An 18,563-nucleotide genomic window follows, 5' to 3' on the forward strand; every position below is an offset into this window, starting at 1 on the left:
AACATAAATATTAAAACTAAAAAATATATATATATTTTTTTATTTATATTTTTTTTTATAGCGAAATTATTACACAAATTGACTAAGTCCCACAGTAAGCTCAATAAGACTTGTGTTGAGGCTACTTAGACAACGGTATATCCTTAAATACATAGAAAATAAAAAAATATTCATGCTCATCACACGAATAAATGCTCTTACCAGGATTTGAACCCGGGACCATCAGCTTCGTAGGCAGGGTCACTACCCACTAGGCCGGTCGTCGAAGAAATATTATGGTACCATCGAGCTGATCTGATGATGGAGACAGGAGGTGGCCATAGAACTCTGTGAAATAACAACGCAACCTTTTTTTTTTTTTTTTTTTTTTTTTATTATTTATTTACCAAAAAAATACAATATTTTAAGTACCTTAATCTAATTTTTCGCCAAACTGTGAAACAGTTTGTTGGCGGTGCGCTCTAAAATAATCTTAAACTAAATAGGTACACTAAACATTGAGTAATACGGTAGGTAGAGTATGAGCATATTAACATACCTATAATCTAGTGAGATTTGACGTGCCATTTCACAACACAAGATAGATATGATAGCTGTTCATTAAGGACGAATTATTATAATATTTTAGCGGCACAAACACTTTGTTGACAACCGAAAATAAGTAAGAAAGTATTAGGTAACTAGGTTAAGTTTTCATATTTGTGTAGTAAAATCTGTTTAAATTTTGATTTCAAACTACCTATGTTTAATTTAGGTGTCTCAAGTAGAAGAGGGTACTCATTATAAATTTTGGGGATCAAATATTCTTTTGTTCTTCGACCATAATAGTTTTTTGCTGACGGTTGTGTCAATCTTATGATCTTAGCAGACCTAGTATCACGCTTACTTATTCTCGGTATTTTACACTCATCATTGTAGTAACTATGTAATACATTTAAATATACAACCTTACAATGCACAGGAAGTATCTTGCAAGCTGAGAAAAGTGTATCATAATTATATCTGTGTTTTTTCCTAGTATTATAACCGACTAAATATTTAATTAATCTAATCTGAAGTATCTTTATTTTATCCAAATAAGTTTTAAAGGTTAGTCCGTAACAGCTGAGTCCATAGCTTAACAATGCGTCAGCAAGTGCATGGTAAACAATGCGCATGGTGCGTTTATTGACAATTCGATTTAGGTGGTAAAATTGACCCAAAATAGACCTAAGCCTGTTGCATAGTTGATTTATGTGAAGTTTGAAATTGAAATGTTTATCTATTAATAATCCCAGATACTTAAATTCCTCTACTATTTCTAATTTATTACAGATGCAATTACTTTTATTTTTATGTAAACATTCATATGAGTGTCCTATTATATTAATGTCCCGGGCCATTACAGTTTTTGCTATTTTGTTGTACGGAGAAAATATATGCATACATTTAGTTTTATTTAAGTTCAAAATTATTCCATTGTCATGGGCCCATTTAGTAACATTCTCAAAATCCACCTGCACTCGGCTCACCATGTCTGTGACGTCCTTGCCGGCGAACAACATGCACATGTCATCCGCGTACATGTAAACTGTGCAGTTTTGGACTACATTCGACACGCTGTTCACATATAACTGTGTATGGGTTTTTAGAATTGTCTGGACGAGTATTATGTAATTGCCTGTGGAGAGAAAACAGGAAAGCGATACAAACTTGTAAAAAAAATTAAACTTAATATTATTTATTATTTATTTAATTAATTAATTAATTTATTTTTATTTTTTATTTATTTTAGGAAGTTGGTCCTTCTTTGTAGCAAGCAAGTATTACAGTATTACCTAACCTAGCTTAAACCTTTGACTAAAAGGCAAAAGCTGGGGCTTCAGTCAAAGATTTAGGTGGATATTTAATTCAAATAATATTTACATACAAGAGACTGCATATGGGTAACCATTCAACGGAATGACTGCAGCTTCATCCGTTCCGTCACTTATTATATCAATTAGATGCAACAGTACTGTAACAGCATTTGATATCCAAACGTCTGTTTAAAATGGCTGGTGACATAGACTGACCACACTAAGTCTGCATCGCCATACTCCACTTGGAACATGACAAATCGATATCTGTGTCCTAAGTCTCTAACACCTTTTAATTTAGAAACCTGGTATCCTGTCACATGTAATGTTCCCCTGCCATTTCCTCACGTATCCAATACACGTAATTTTCAATCAAAAACCAGTGAGCCGCGTACTGCCCGCGTGAACGGACAGACGTGACAAGCCAAGTAGATATAGATTTTTTTTTTCACTGGACACTATGACCCTTGAAGATAGTTGTGACACGCGGTGAATTAAATCATATATTTTATTCGTGATAAACTTAAACTAAAATGACATACATAAGTATTATAGTTATTACAAAAGAAATTTAAAATATAAGCATAAAGCTGAGCCGAAAGTCAACGCTGATCTTCCGGCGAAACCATTTGTGGGTCACGCGTCTTAGCATAAACTAAACGCAGCCTTTGCGGTGGCGACCAGCGCCAGCGTATCTACTGTTTATGGGTATAATTGATAATCTATTTGAGCGGAGCGATTTATTTGAGTTAGTTTTAATAATTATTTTTATGATGTTTATTTTTGATATATTTTTTGTATGCATGTGCCCAGATTTAAGAGTTTTCAAAAACAATGTAATATTGTTATTGAATAAAAATGATGATGATGATTATGATGAAAATAACAAAGGCCACGCCATACAATTTGAATAGAATAGATAAAATATTAAGTGACGGTTACCTATTCGAATTGTGACTGCAGCAGCGGTTACTTTGGCAAAGTACGAGATGACACAGAAATCAAATTCCTTTACTGTAGAATATACATGGACTACACTTATCCCTTCTCATAGTCAAGTAAATCCCACTGGCCTCTGAAGCCGCAAAGCCAACGGTTCTGAAAAAGCCTCAAATATTCACCACATTCTTTGTTACGGCATCAATTATTCCTGGTCTTGTATTACCGTTGCTTACTGACCTCAGCAAAGCATTTGACTCGATCAACCAGTAAAAATTAATCTCTAAGCCCATAAGAATAACGCCTAAGTGTTAGTCATACGTAAATTGTTTACAAAGATCGGTTATTATAATCTCGTCTTATCCTTTTCCGACTTATGACAAATTCTGACTGGTATAGATACACTTTGTAGGTTCTGAGAATGGTAAGGATTGTACAGTCAAGTGTAAAAATATGGGTGTAGACATCTTACTCAAAAATATGTCCCATAGCATCTTATTCCAGTATGATAAGAGCGTAGTACCATATTTATGTGACGATTCTTTAGATACATATTTTTGCACTTGACTGTAAGTGCTTATGTGAGTAGAGTTTTGTTAAGTAACGAAGCACGTTTAAATAAAGTTTTCTACATTTGGGCTACGGTTAGTCTGCGGGACAATGATATGCGGTAGAAGGATATAAAAATAACGTGACTCTATAATTAATAACTGCGTTCCGGGTCATCGTGGACCAATGTGTAGATTAGGTTTCATGTTATAAAGCATTTATAGTTGATTGAATGTCTGTTTTATTTCTTTAATGGTAGTTAAGTAATTTTTCTGAAAAGGAAACTTAGTACTTACATTATAAAAATGTAATTGTTAACCCTTTTCCAGGCCACACCAATCTACAAGGTTTTCCCAAAAAAATCAAATATATAGCAATAAATCCAGCTTTGATGATTCATTTGAAAACAAGCCACAGTCCTGAAAGTAAAATCTAATCTGAACCTTAAATCGAAATGCTTAAGTTGAAATTCTATTGGCGCCTATGTGGTCGATAAATCGTACTATGCCTGGAAAAGGGTTAATTCATGTATAAATAGAAGTCACATTTGAATCTAAGACAAAAATAAAGACAACAGAAGGAACGTGATAAGTGGTCAACATCTATTTCTGTATATTTGAGTAGGCTGTTGTAGTATTGCTATGTATAAATGTTGCTGTTTTTCATGTCAATATTTTAAAAGACCTGGAGAATTTTGCAGAATCTATTTTTGAATTTTCTTTCTAGGATTCTACTCAATTTTAGGACACTCTCCACAAGGCTCTTCAATTTCTTTCTTAAGCTAAGCCAACTGCTTACGCCACAACTGGGCCAATATTACACACCCCTAAAAAGCATCGTCGAGTGAGTTGTTTCCCAATCAGCTTCATGCATTATTTATTAACAAGGGGGGAAAGTAGTTTCGCCGAACTTGAGAATTTACCTAATGATCCTTGAAAGATGTTTTGAACACGTGGCTTTTGAATTAGATCGGTTATATTTTGAGTAAATAAATAATAAACATAAACAAGTAATAATGAAAATTGAATAATATCAAAGAATTATATCGTTCGAAACGATGCCACCATACCTTTGGCCTGTGATATATTAGATGGTGCCACTTTTTGATATTATCAAATTTAAGACATATCAGTGAAAGAATAAGGATCAAAGTCAAATGGCGTTCTAAAAGTTTTAATCGTGTATAAATAGAAGTCACCATTGAATCTAAGACAACAGAAGGAACGTGACAAGCGGTCAACATTTATTTTTGTATATTTGAGTAGGCTATTGTGTGTACAAGATGGCAGTAAATTACTGTGCCTACAAAGTTTGCTTTGACAATCCACCTCTATTTCAAATTGTCTTTGATTATATAGACATGTTTTAATAAGTCTGATTCTAGCTTCACCGAATTTTCAGATGAATCTGTTACGGAGCATATCCATTCAGTACTTAACAAACCAGTTTTTTAGTTCCCCTTTCAGTCTTCAGGGAAATAAAAATGAAGTAGTGAAAATTTAATCTCGGGTAAGAATATGCACACAATGCTCATTTACTAATGTATGGTTTTATTTTCTTGTTTTCAAAGTGCTGATCTACTTATGAAAACACATCTCATTAACAAATCATACAGATGTCGAATAATATGCAGTTTGGGCCCACGAAATATAATTTGTATCACGCCCAGTACAATCATCGCTCTTAGTTCCCCCACCACGCACGTCGCACATAAATAATAAGAAAGGTAAGACCGCCAATTCAAAAAATAAAGTACTTGCTGACTTTATTTGCCAGTAATAAAATAAACATATAAAAATATAATTTTGTGACAGCAAGACACAGAACTATAAAAATGTTGTCCTTCCGGATTCATACCTTTGGCCATTGTATTGTCATTTTTCAAATTTTATATTTAAAAAATAGGGCTTGCCATGTAAATAGGACTAAGACCAGAAACACCAGGCAGATTAAGGAATCCTTATAGTTGTGGTAAAAATGTGCAATATTTTGTACTAATTTTCTTAAATTAAAATTACACAATATTTTTATATAATGGAAAGAAGCTTGGGTTTTCCCAGTTAAAATGAGCCAAATTTACCAAAAAGTTTTTTCAAATGTCGAGCACAATTAAAACACATTCACATCCGATTTTGCGATTTTATAGACCTCAACTTCCCTGCCTATACCTGGTACTGAAAAACCAAATCCCAAAACGTCTGATACCGCTTTATAATAAGACATCCCATAACTCAGTCGAAATCACCCCGGCTAACGAGCCCCAATAACAGAAAGCCAATAAGGGTAAGTAGGTTAGTCCAGTAACAAGCGGTGTCGCCGATATCACAGATTTATAGACTATTTCATTAGTGTAGGAACTTTTTCACACCGTACTGAGCGTGGTTATATAATCTTGCTGCATGGTTGAAAAAGTTATTATATCAGTTTGAAGTTTCTTCTTCTACTGACTGCGCCAATTAACTCAATCAATTTAACTTTCATTTTATTGTTAAAGCCATATGAATTATCATTTCACAATTATCGTCAGAATATAAATGAAACATTTTTGCGTACGCTCTTTTCTAGTTTTAAAAGTAGTCGTCGAGCTAATGAGCTCCGATGAAAAAAGCCAATAAGGGTAAGTAGGTTAGTCCACTAACAAGCGGTGTCGCCGATATCACAGATTTATAGACTATTTCATTAGTGTAGGAACTTTCTCACACCGTACTGAGCGTAGTTATATAATCTTACCTCGTCGTTAATAACATAATACAGCAAATATTTTTGATACGTCCAGATACTTAAAGGGTAGTTAGTTTAGGCTTAAAGTAACACACATTCATAGGTTTTATAAAAAATGAATTACTTTTATTATCCATCTAAAATAATTCAGCAAGCAATGTATCACTACTTTGTTTTAACTCAAAACGTCGCATTAATGACGCGACATCACAACACAACTGTCACAAGTTATCACGATGTACGACATACATTGCCGCTCGAAAAAAAATTGTAAAAATAATTATGTTGTTGTGGTTAAGAGTAAATGTTGGCCCCGGGTACGTCCTTAACTACGTCCAAAAGAGACGAGGTATGGGCATTGTGAATGTCATCTCGCTTTGTGTGGTAGGGCACAGCCAGTGCATGTAATTTTAGATCTAGAGCAGAGCCCAACTGGAGAAGTACCTCCACCTTACAGAAAACAGCAGCCAAATAACACTAGACCCTACTCATAGTGTTGTGTTCCTGCCGGTGAATAAGGTTGCCAGAGCTCAACGAGGGGGGGCGAGTTTAGGGTCGGCAACGCGCATGTAACTCCTCTGGAGTTGCAGGCGTACATAGGCTACGGAGACTGCTTACCACCAGGCGGGCCGTATGCATGTTTGCCACCGACATAGTATAAAAAAAAATTACTTTCATCACCACAACACCCTACGCTTTTCGTTTAAGTTTGTAGTTATACCAAAAATACACGCTGTATAGATGGAGCTATTATTTTATTTTGAAAATTCTTATTCTACTAAAAATAAAACGATATAACTTTACTTCTATTGTTAAATACAAATTTTCATAGAATAAAACTATTACAAGCTTGAACGTATACGCGTATGAATTCCTAGTAGCCATATAAATATGACTACACTTTTAAGCTTTCAGCAGTATCACAGATTTAATATACTTTGTCATTAGTGCTGGGGTTTTTGCTTATGCCGTAACAACGTATTATAAAATGTTAAATAAAAAGTAAACTATGATGTACAGATAGATATTCGGACAGCGATAAGATAGCATAACGGTGTGAACGAAGCCGGCGTAGAGCGCAGGCGCGCGATGCATAATGCATACGGCATATTCGGCGCGAGTCGCGACTTAATGTCGCAATCACTTAGTTCCCGGTATAAATAGTTTTGGGTTCCGCTGTATTATGTAAGGTTCTAGAAGTCTTCATTAGCCAGGATAGGGTAGTGATAGTCGCAATGACAAGGAAAAGCTATCGATTTTGCCGCCAATATCAACAGTCTGGGCAGCAACATCGGTACTGACGATTGTCGCAGTGCAATACTGCTGCAGACTACTACTGCAAGAAATGTCATAAAGGTCATTTTAAAGAGAAATTTACATCGGATCTGACGTGTCCTGCAGTAATTGCGTCGATTGCGGCAGTATTGCAGTGTGGCATTACTGGCGACTGCATTACTGTCGTAAATGTCAAAACCGATGTTGTTGCCCGCATTTTTGACATCTGCGGCAGTAATGTCACGCCAAAAAACTGCCGCAGGAATGCTGATGCAGACCAAACGTCACCGTAATGCATACGGCATATTCGGTACGAGTCGCGACTTAATGTCGCAATCACTTAATTCCCGGTATAAATAGTTTTGGGTTCCGCTGTATTATGTAAGGTTCTAGAAGTCTTCATTAGGCAGGATAGGGTAGCGATAGTCGCAATGACAAGGAAAAGTTATCGATTTCTGTTGAAAGGAATGGTGGTCCAAGGTCCCAGCGCCGCCAGACCTTACTTATTTTTTCATGAATAAAATGTATGGGATACTGTAGTGTTAGAATGTACTTTTAATGTCTGCATACTTGCTATATCGGCCCGATCATTGTACGAGTATGTATAAACTTTCATTACACAACATAGTTTCAAAATGAGAACGAAACTTCGTTTGTATGGGAAGGTGAAATTCGGCCAAGCTTACCGGGGACTCTAAGTAATGTTGAAAAACAGTTTCAACTTAAAAAAATATGGTTAACAAAGGAAAGATTCAAATATCATATACAGTTGATATGCATGGTGGGTAAACATGAGCAGTGGCTTTCCGCATTATGTAACCTCCTTTGAGAATTCATGGTCCGCCGCTTCGCATTTCCAGCGGTTTCTGGGGTCAGCCGGCGATACTGACAAGATTCTAGTATATGTATGATACTCGTTTATTATTTATGATATAAAGGCAAACATTAACCACAAGCGGTCCAACATACAAAAAAAATATTAGGCCTTGATAATGGTATTAGAAAATTGAATTTGTTTCGTTTAAAAAAAAGAAAACATACATATAGTGTACACTCAAACATAATAACATAACTCTAAGCCATTTAGTTTCCGACTAACAGCGAGTAAGGGATAATAATTATATCAAGGGTCTGCCTGAAAACCAGCGTTGTAGTAAATACACTGCAACACTATGCTGAGGCAAGCTCTTTTTTAACACTCATGAATATTTCTTCCTTATATATACAACTCAATTTCTTAGTTTTTAAGTCTGAATTTAAGGCTTATTTGTATTAAATGTCACTGTCTCTTAACTCTGCCATTTCATGTGATGTTGAATAAAAATTTTCTATGTCTATGTCTATGTCTAAAACAAAAAACTAAAAGCGACTCTGTTCCATCAAATAAGGTTTCGTATTTAATTGGAGTTAATTTATACTAAGTATTAATACCATGGGATGGTAGAAGGTAAACTAAGAACAAAATACACTGAATGATCATTAAACCGGGTCCCTTTGTATTTTAAATTACATTGCACCTATGTGCCCCAAAAGTTATACTAAAATGTCACTACAGTATATAGGTGAAGTATCATAGAAACCTACCTTGTTATGTAAGATTTTGATCTTCTCACATTCTTTAATTTTACAGTCTTCTCTGGCTTTTAATTAAACTTGTAGACTTATATATTCTCAAATTTATTTCCTTAAATTTTAAAAAGTTAAAGAAACTTAAAACTTCATTTTTAGATTATTTATTAAAATTAATTTGCTTTAAATCCCACGCCTAAGAATATTAAAACCCAAAATAAACCAGAACTACTCTCCAGTTATTAACACACACGAAAACCATCGCGGAAAACACCTCTTCTTCTTCTTTACGTAACATATCCTTCACGGATGTCGCCTACACACAGTCTGGAACTCTTGTCTGTTCGCAGTCTTTCTGCCATGCGTGACAGCGTCTATTCCCGTTCAACTCCGAAGGTTATCCAATCCATAGTTTTTCTTTTCCCTCTGCCCCTTTTCCTAACGATTTTCCCTTTATCCCTTTAATGTGTTATCCCATGTTCAAAATAAGCGGTTTTTCTTCTCATTATTGTTTAACTAATTGTTGTTACTTGGACAACACCTAGTACAACTTATAAAGTACTTCCTTAGTCTATCGATTTATACCTATCGCGTCGAATTAAATTGTCCCTATGATAGTTAATTTTTATATGGAATACCGTTCAGAAATCATTTCATTTGTTTCTAGTATTTTTTTAAAGTTGGTCATGTTCATTAATACTCGTAATTGCAGGAAATGGTAACTAGAATGCATAGGTCTTTTGAAAGGAAAGGAATTAGAATAAATGTGAGCAAAACGAAAGTAATGGTATTTGAAAAGGGAGAAAGTATGACAAACTGTGAAGTTTTGATTGGTCAAGAAAGAGTGGAACAAGTTTTCACTTGTTCCACTCTTCTTCTTTCTTTCGAGTTTGTGTATCTCATAGGTGGAACCTTGTTCACTAGGGACGGTAAACATGATGAAGACATTGAAAGGAGAGTGAATGCTGGAAATCGTGTGAATGGGGCACTCAACGCTTTTATGTGCAGCCAGAAGGTGTCGCAAAAAGCACGGTTGGCTGTGCATAGAGGCGTGTTGGTGCCTACACTTATGTATGGTATCGAAAGTTGGGAATGGCAGAAGAGGCATCAGAGTCAAGTGAATGCAGTGGAAATGAGAGCGTTGAGAATTGTATGTGGTGTAAAATTACATGATAGAATTAGGAATAGTGTGATAAGGGAAAAGTGTGGACTGAAAGAAGATGTAGTGACAAAAATTGAGAAAGGTAAGTTGAAATGGTTTGGACACGTGGAAAGAATGAGTGAAAGAAGGTTAACAAAGAGAGTGTATAAGGGAGAAGTAGAAGAGGAAGCTGAAAGGGGTAGACCTCGGCGGACTTTCTTTGATCAAATCGGGGAAATCCTGAAGAAAGGCCAGGTCAAGAGCACCCTAAACCGACGAGCGTGTATGAGGAATGTCATGAAAGTGAAGTAAGCGAAAGAGGTATGTCAGGATCGTAGCAAGTGGAAATCCGTGGTCTCTGTCTACCCCTCCGGTAAATAGGCGTGATTAGATGCATGTATGTATTAATACTCGTACACAATTAAGAGATAAAAATACGATAAAAGCATAATATATCTTTTTTTTACTAAGCCCGACCAAAGGACACTTGGAGGAACTGTCATAGGGACATTGACAAATACATATCTAAGGATGGACCTTACGGGCACTAAGAAAGGTACTAGTTCAATGGTATCACTCACAAATTCGAGCCAATCGTGCAGTCTAACGCAAATAGTTGCGCCCAATCGCGCGCGTGATGCGATCTCTACCCGTACCATAAGTCACTGACAATGTCAAAACTGACATATACGCTACCGAGAATGCAAGTTACTTTCTATAGATCTCTCTTGCACTTATATGTGAGTACAAGCAAGATGCATAGAAAGTGAGTTACGTTCTCGATAGCGTTTATGTCAGTGCTTTCACACTCATCAACCAATCGCGATGTGGCGTGGCGCCAGACTGCACGATTGGCTCGAAACCGTGTGCGTGACACCGGCTGTACTGACCCTATTCTTATTGCCCGTAAGACCCATCCTAAAATATATGTCAATGCATAGGGACAATTACGACGCGAGAGGTAGCTATAATCCAACGTTGAGCCATATAATTTATCATAGCTAAGCTTAACTTACTTAACTGACCACCGATGCACCTTATTCTCTTTGCAATAAGGGTTGCCAATTGTCAAATTAACAGTGTCTAGGATAAACAATAACAGTTTAAAGGTACCGTTCTGATTCAGGCTACACCCATTACTGCTGCAATAATGTAGCGTGACATTGACAACATTAATTTTGAAATTTGCGGCAATTAGTAATGATGTGTTTGTAGCCTAGCGATAAGAGCGAGCGACTTTCAATCCGGGCGCGGGTTCAAATTCACAGTATTCAAACCCCGGCTCGTACCAATGAGTTTTTAGGAACTTATGTACGATAATCATTTGATATTTCCAGTCACTTTTCGGCGAAGGAAAATATCGCGAGGAAACTAGACTAATCCCGATAAGGCCTAGTTTCCCCTCTGGTTAGAAAAGTTAGATGGCAGTAAGCTTTCGTAAAAAGTGGTGCCTGCGCCAATTCTCTGGATCAGTTTCCAAGTGGACCTCAGGCTCCCATGAGCCGGGACAAACGCTAGGAAGAAGTAATGTCCTGTTGTAATACTGCTCCAGTAATGCAGCCGACTGCATAACTGCAGGAAAACTCAAATTTATTATAAACGTCTTGATAAAATGATCCTTTTGACGTTTTCTGCAGTAATCAAAAGGCTGCATTACTGCCGAAGTGCAAAATTACTGAATGCATTAATGTCAAAATCGGTGTTACTGCCCGGATTTTTAACATTTACTGCAGTACAGAGAGCTGTAATATCGCGCTGCATTACCTACTGAAGCAATAATGCTGGTGTAGTATGAATCCAAACTACAGTTCGGATAATCAGTTAAGAATGTCGTTGGTCATTTAAAAGTACACTTTTAAATGACCAACGACATTCTTAACTGACTATGCTTGAACCTTAACGCCTATAAAATAAGGTTCAATAATGATTGTCAATGAAGATACACCGAAGGCCTACCGCGAACAACGAAGTTCGCCAATTGCGGGCATCTTTCTCTTACACTCAAATGAAGGCGTAATTAGAGTGACGGAGAAATATGCCCGTAATTTGCAAACCTCGGTGTTCGCGGTAGGCCCACTGGCCCCATATGGCGACATCGTTATTCAGACGCCCCACATTAATATGGAGTTAATAGGGGTTTATAAATGTTAGAATTATGTAGCTGTCATGTTACGCTGTGCATGGGGTTTAGGGTTGCAAAACCCTTTTTAGGGTTTTAAATGAGTATGTGCAATTAGGTCATACGTTTGTTAAAATGTCAGCTTCGTTGATGAATACACACAAAAGAAATGAAAACATATAAAGTCACCCGTTTTTAATGCTGTTTGGTAAGTATTCTGGAATTGTTAAAGGTTATATGACAATATATTCTTCATCTCTCCTACGGAAAGTTGACATTTTATAGGCTAATAGCCGGGTGGAAAATTTAATTTCCCACCCTAGGGTGGAAATTATTATTTTTTATTTGTACTTCGAGCAACGGCTAACAGTCATATATGCCATATTATTCAGTTAAAAGCTCTCATATTAGCTTCCGCATTTTCATACCAAGTATTATTAAAAAATATATTACTTGTATTTAAGATTTAAATGTATGAAATAAACATAAATACGTCTTAATAAATCAATATAAATCAAGATACATGTTTAAAATATTACCATTCCATTCCATTCATTCATTCCGTTCCACTCTTTTTAAGGCGCGTATACATTTAGGCCGTTTAAGACACAACCAATTTTAAGATCGGATTGTCTATGATTTTTTTTTTCGATCAAAATGTAAATGGCGCAAATTCCAGCAGTCATAACTCAACCCACATTTCTTGTTTGTATTTGTTCCTCATAGTCTAAACGAAAAGTAGAGTGTTTAACTCGGGTTATATGGTTCACTTTCCACCCTTGGTTAACAATCTACTACTTGCGTGACCAATGTGTGAATACATGTCCAAATACAGAGTGTATTTTTGATACGACCGCATAATCAAAGGGTAGTTACTTTAGGCTTTAATAAACACATTGCAATAGGTTTCGTAAAAAAAAATACGCTTTTTTCCATATAAAATAATACAGTAAGCAATGTATCACTACTTAGTTTTAACTCAATACTTCGCATTTAATGACGCGCCGTCACAACTGTCACAAGTGACCATGATGTACGAAATACATTGCCAGTCGAAAAACTTTCAAAAATTAAGTATGCTCTGGTAGTTAAACTAAATTAAAAAAACTTTCAATATTGTTTTAAAGCACTAAAGCCTACGTCTAGTTTAAGTTTTTTTATATACTACGTCGGTGGAAAACAAGCATACGGCCCGCCTGATGGTAAGCAGTCTCCGTAGCCTATGTACGCCTGCAACTCCAGAGGAGTTACATGCGCGTTGCCGACCCTAAACTCGCCCCCCCTAGTTGAGCTCTGGCAACCTTACTCACCGGCAGGAACACAACACTATGAGTAGGGTCTAGTGTAGTTTGCGGTTATATCAAAAATACACACTGTATAGGTATTGATGTATATGTATATATAGTGATAACATTAAAATTCTTAATTAAAAACACACACATTTCATCACGGTATTTTATAATATTTGTTCTTGAGATTTTATTGTTTTTACTTTATTTATTATATACGTAAGGTATAAAGGGAAATGCTTCAGTTACGATATGCCTGAAAGTTGTAAAAGAAGCAGGGAACAGATTTGACTTATCCTTACTTAGCACGTGCCATGACACATTTAATATCCTGCGCGTAATATTGACGATTAGAAAGGAAAAATACATTTTTAAATTACATATTTTGTAAATGAAGCCAGGAATAAAAAAAAAATTCATTACGACATCCAAACTCGCGCTCGCCTTGTAAACGTTAAGTTAATTGTTAATAAATATTAGCGAGCCGGCAATCTCATTAGCAGGCCCGGGATTACGGGCTTACCCGCTTTTTTGTCCCGTTGGCACGCGATCGGAAGGACTCCCGTTTAATTATTATTTGTTTAAGGAGTTCACTATTCAGCGTAGTAAAATGGAATGGGATATTTGGAAATGTAAATAGAATAACAAAAAATACTCTATCAGTGTCATGGGGTTTATGCTGCAGGCCGATTTGCTGAACAGGCTAAACGTCTTATAATTGGGGTTTTATAGGTAAGTTTAGTTTTATATTATTATCTTTTTGCTTTTTGTTTGGTTAGGAAATTACTTAGTATTCGTACTATCTATTTATGTATTAAGTAATATGTAGTATTTAGTAGTTAATTATTAATACATATTAGGCGTGAGCCGGCAATCTCATTAGTAGGCCCGGGATTATGGGCTTACCCGCTTTTTTGTCCCATCGGCACGCGAATGTGATCAGGTAAGGACTCGCGTTTAATTTTTGTTTGTTTAAGGAGTTCACTATTCAGCGTAGTAAAATGGTTTATGGGATATATGGAAATGTGAATAGAATAAGAAAAAATACTCTATCAGTGTCATGTGGTTTATGCTGCAGCCCGATTTGTTGAACGGGGTATTCGACTTATAATTGGGATTTTATAGGTAAGTCTAGTTTTATGTTAATATCTTATTTCCTTTTTGCTTGTTGAGTTAAGTATACTTAGTTTTCGTAATCTATTTATGTATTAATTAGTAGTATTTAGGACTTCATTATTAATAAATGTTAGGCGTGAGTCGATAATCTCATTAGTACGTCCGTGATTACGGGCTTACCCGCTTTTTTGTCCCATCGGCACGCGAATGTGATCAGGTAAGGACTACCGTTTAATTATTGTTTGTTTAAGGAGTTCACTATTCAGCTTAGTAAAATGGTATATAGGATATTTGGAAATGTGAATAGAATAAGAAAAAATACTCTATCAGTGTCATGGGGTTTATGCTGCAAGCCGATTTGTTGAACGGGGTATTCGTCTTATAATTTGGGTTTTATAGTATTTCGAAATTGCAAGACGATTTCAAGTGCAAGTGGTTCAATGATATAGAAATATTTATTTTCCATTATGTTTGACCAAGAAAGCGTGAAGTGCAAGCAAAAAGTCTAAATTACATCTTGAGCAAAATTACTTCCGTATATATATCGAAATTATGAGCATGTTCGATAACAGTTTTATTTTCATAATTACATACTGGCTTGTAAATATTTCAAAAATAAACTCTACAAATATAGTCAGGCTTTCTAATAACTTGAAAAAAAAAAAAAAAAAACTTGAGTCAAGTGATTTGTAGTTGAGGTAACATATCTCAACTTGGAAATATGTTTGCCCGATGTTTCATTTGCCGAATTTTCATTTTACCTAACGCGAGCAAACTAACTTTTTCCAAACTATTAAAAAAGGCATCCTGTAGAAGCAGTTGGGTTAGGTTAGATTGGTAACCCTTTTAAAACATTAACGGTTTTCAGAAAAAAACGCGTTCGGTCAAATGAAAATTCAGCAAATGAAACATCGTGCAAACAAATTTCGAAGTTGAGATAGGTAACCAATTAAAATATTTCCAAAAAGTTAGCTTTAGGGGTGTACCTGAACTGTTGTCATATAAAATGGTGTAGAATACGTTGAGTTGTGTTGCTCGAATCTTAGCATTTTACCTACATGTAAAATTGCACCTATGTGTGGTGACCTCGCCTCATAGTCTTTGTAAACGCTTCATAATGCGGTGTCTGTGTAGTTTCTGAGGTAAACATTCCTTGAGACATACTTGTTTTGCTATAATGAAACATGAGGGTAATTTGTATTATAAATGTGTTGTTATTACAAGCATCTTGTTTGCGCGGCAAAAGTAACGAGTTCGTAAAAAATGGCGTGCTTAGGTGTAGATGATATCTGTAATTGCTCATCTCTTAGCAGAATTTATTATGAAACTACATAATATATTAGCAAATGTTACGGGTCAGCTAAAGGGGTCCTGTGTGAAGAGCGACTATTTATTTATAGTACCTGGGCGACCGAGCTTTGCTCGGTTATACTATTTATTGTAATATGTTGGTGTATAGTTGATAATCTTAACTACATTTTTTTACTAAATTAAACTTGTCTAAAACTAAAAAACTTAAAAAATTATATATGAACTTGGACTTATAAAAAAAAAAAGTTAAGTGTCACCGGGCGAGATTCGAACCCGTAACACTCGTTTAGCAGTCCGCGTCTTAACCCGCTGGACCAAACGGACAGTAGCCGGCAACCCGAAATTAGCGACCATATTCTGCGTCGAAAGAAAAACGCATGAAAACTCGAAAACACGCGTTTTCCCAAACATAAGACTAATCTAGATCGATTGTTTACCCCCAAAAACCCCCATATACCAAATTTCAGCGAAATCGTTAGAGCAGTTTCCGAGATCACAGAAATATATATATATATATATATATATATATATATATATATATACAAGAATTGCTCGTTTAAAGGTATAAGATATGTTGTCAGAGAACGGCTAAAATATGCCACCTATTGCATTTTAGACAATAAAAACTATGCCGGCTGTGACAAATAGAGCAAACTAGGGTATAACGTTGTTGTAACATCTGAGAAGAGTTCGTAAACAGAGCCGCCAAGGCATTATACACTGCGCTATAAAGTCCCGGTAGCTTGGACCCTGCCCCGCTGCTGGCGGCACCCTAGTTTAGGTTTTTTATAATGTGTTTATATCTTTTGTATTGCTTCGTAAGTGTTTCTATATTTTACTTTTATATACATATTGTAAAAAGCTAACCTAAGAAAAAAGATAAATAAAGGGAATAAAAAATAAAATATATAAAACCTAGTTACAAGAAAAACATTCAAAGCCCATCTAATCACACTGTTTTCCCGGCTAATTTAGCGTTTACTCATACAATACGCCGCAGGCCTATTTCATTTGCGTGCCGGAATGATGCTAAGTAATCTGTACAGTCAGCGACGCATATGAATTGTGTATGATTTCATCTCCGCTAGTTCGCGGGATGAGTCCAAAGTTATGACATTTGTAACAAAACACCATGGAGCCTTAGTGAGGGGATGTTTGTTTTGTAGGTTATTTGTTGGCTGTATTTAAATTTGACTATAGTGAAAACATACTTTTTTTACTCGGCGACTTTACAGTCAAATCTTAATCAAACCATTACTGGTTTGATTAAGATTTCGTATATCAAACTATAATTGAGTACTTTTCATGTGTGGGCTCCCAACTTAAATATAAGATTCATTTCGATACGCTATAATATAGCTATATAATCAAGCTTTTCAATCTCGTACCTTACTTAAGCAACTCAGCAAGCTTCATTGCCTGAACATTCGCAAAAGACACGATACTTCAATTAAAATCATAAATAATAATACAATCGTAACACCATAGGTAGTGGTACAAAATACAAACAATCGATCGTATTGATGACGAAACTTTCTTTTTAACTTTAAATCAAATTATCAGCCGGGGGTAAAAATGCAATATTGTGTGTGTATTGTGATACCATCGATCTGATTTATTGACGGAGACGGGCGTTGGCGATAGGAACTCTGTGATAAAAAAACGAACTGTGTTTGAGGTTTTTAGAATTTTCTCAATAAGTACTTATTAGTTGCCTATAGAAAGATAAGTTCAGTCAGCGATAAACGCTTGTAGCAAAGCAGATTTTTTTGCTATAATCTTATTTTTATTGCACTTTGAACAGTCTTAGCTTCATTTTTTGCTAATAACTTATTTTTATTTTACTTTTAACAATCTTAGCTTTATTTTACTCCAAAAGTATATAAATGAAACTCATTCCGACTCATAATCGTTTATTTAGTCGGTGGAACGTCCCTAGCATGGAGGGAAGGAGCGCAGGGTTCCGCATAATGCAATATCTCTAAATCCCATGAATACGGTATGACAGCGGAAGCGGAGAACTGTGTTGGAAGGGTAGGGCGACAGCGCTAGCGGTTATCGAATGCATTTTAGAAATTTTATAATAAGTATGATAAAATATAACCAAGTTATGATGTAAATTTATCATTATAAGTGTTGTCTGAAAGGAGTACTGCCAAGTCACCAGATTTTCTTTGGGCTTAAAATAAAATAATGTTCATTTATATTTTCTTTCATTTCATATGCCTACGTAGATAAAACACCTATCTGACCTTTCATCATCGTATATTTAGTCTGTGTAACGTCCGTAGTATGAAGGAAAAAGCGCAGGGTTCCGCATAATGCAATATCTCTAAATCTCGTGAATACGGTATAACAGCGGAAGCGGAGAACTATATTGGTAGAGTGGGGCGACAGTGCTAGCAGTTATCGAACACACTTTAGACATTCTAATTCAAAAGTTCAAGTGTGTGTATATGTGTGTGCGTGCATGACATAGACATAGACATAATTTATTAGTAAAAAGATATTACAGTCACAATTTCAAGCTTATACACATCTTTTATCTATTATGTTTCTATCAATTTAATACTAAACGACTAAATTAAATTAATTAATTATATTACACTATTCTTTATAATCTAGAAATTCTTTAAAACTATAAAAGCTCATGCGTGCGTGAGTGCGTATGTCCGTGCGTGCGTGCGGTCTTGTGT

The sequence above is a fragment of the Cydia pomonella genome, chromosome 23 (assembly GCF_033807575.1).
Source record: "Cydia pomonella isolate Wapato2018A chromosome 23, ilCydPomo1, whole genome shotgun sequence".
Taxonomy (NCBI): Eukaryota; Metazoa; Arthropoda; class Insecta; order Lepidoptera; family Tortricidae; genus Cydia; species Cydia pomonella.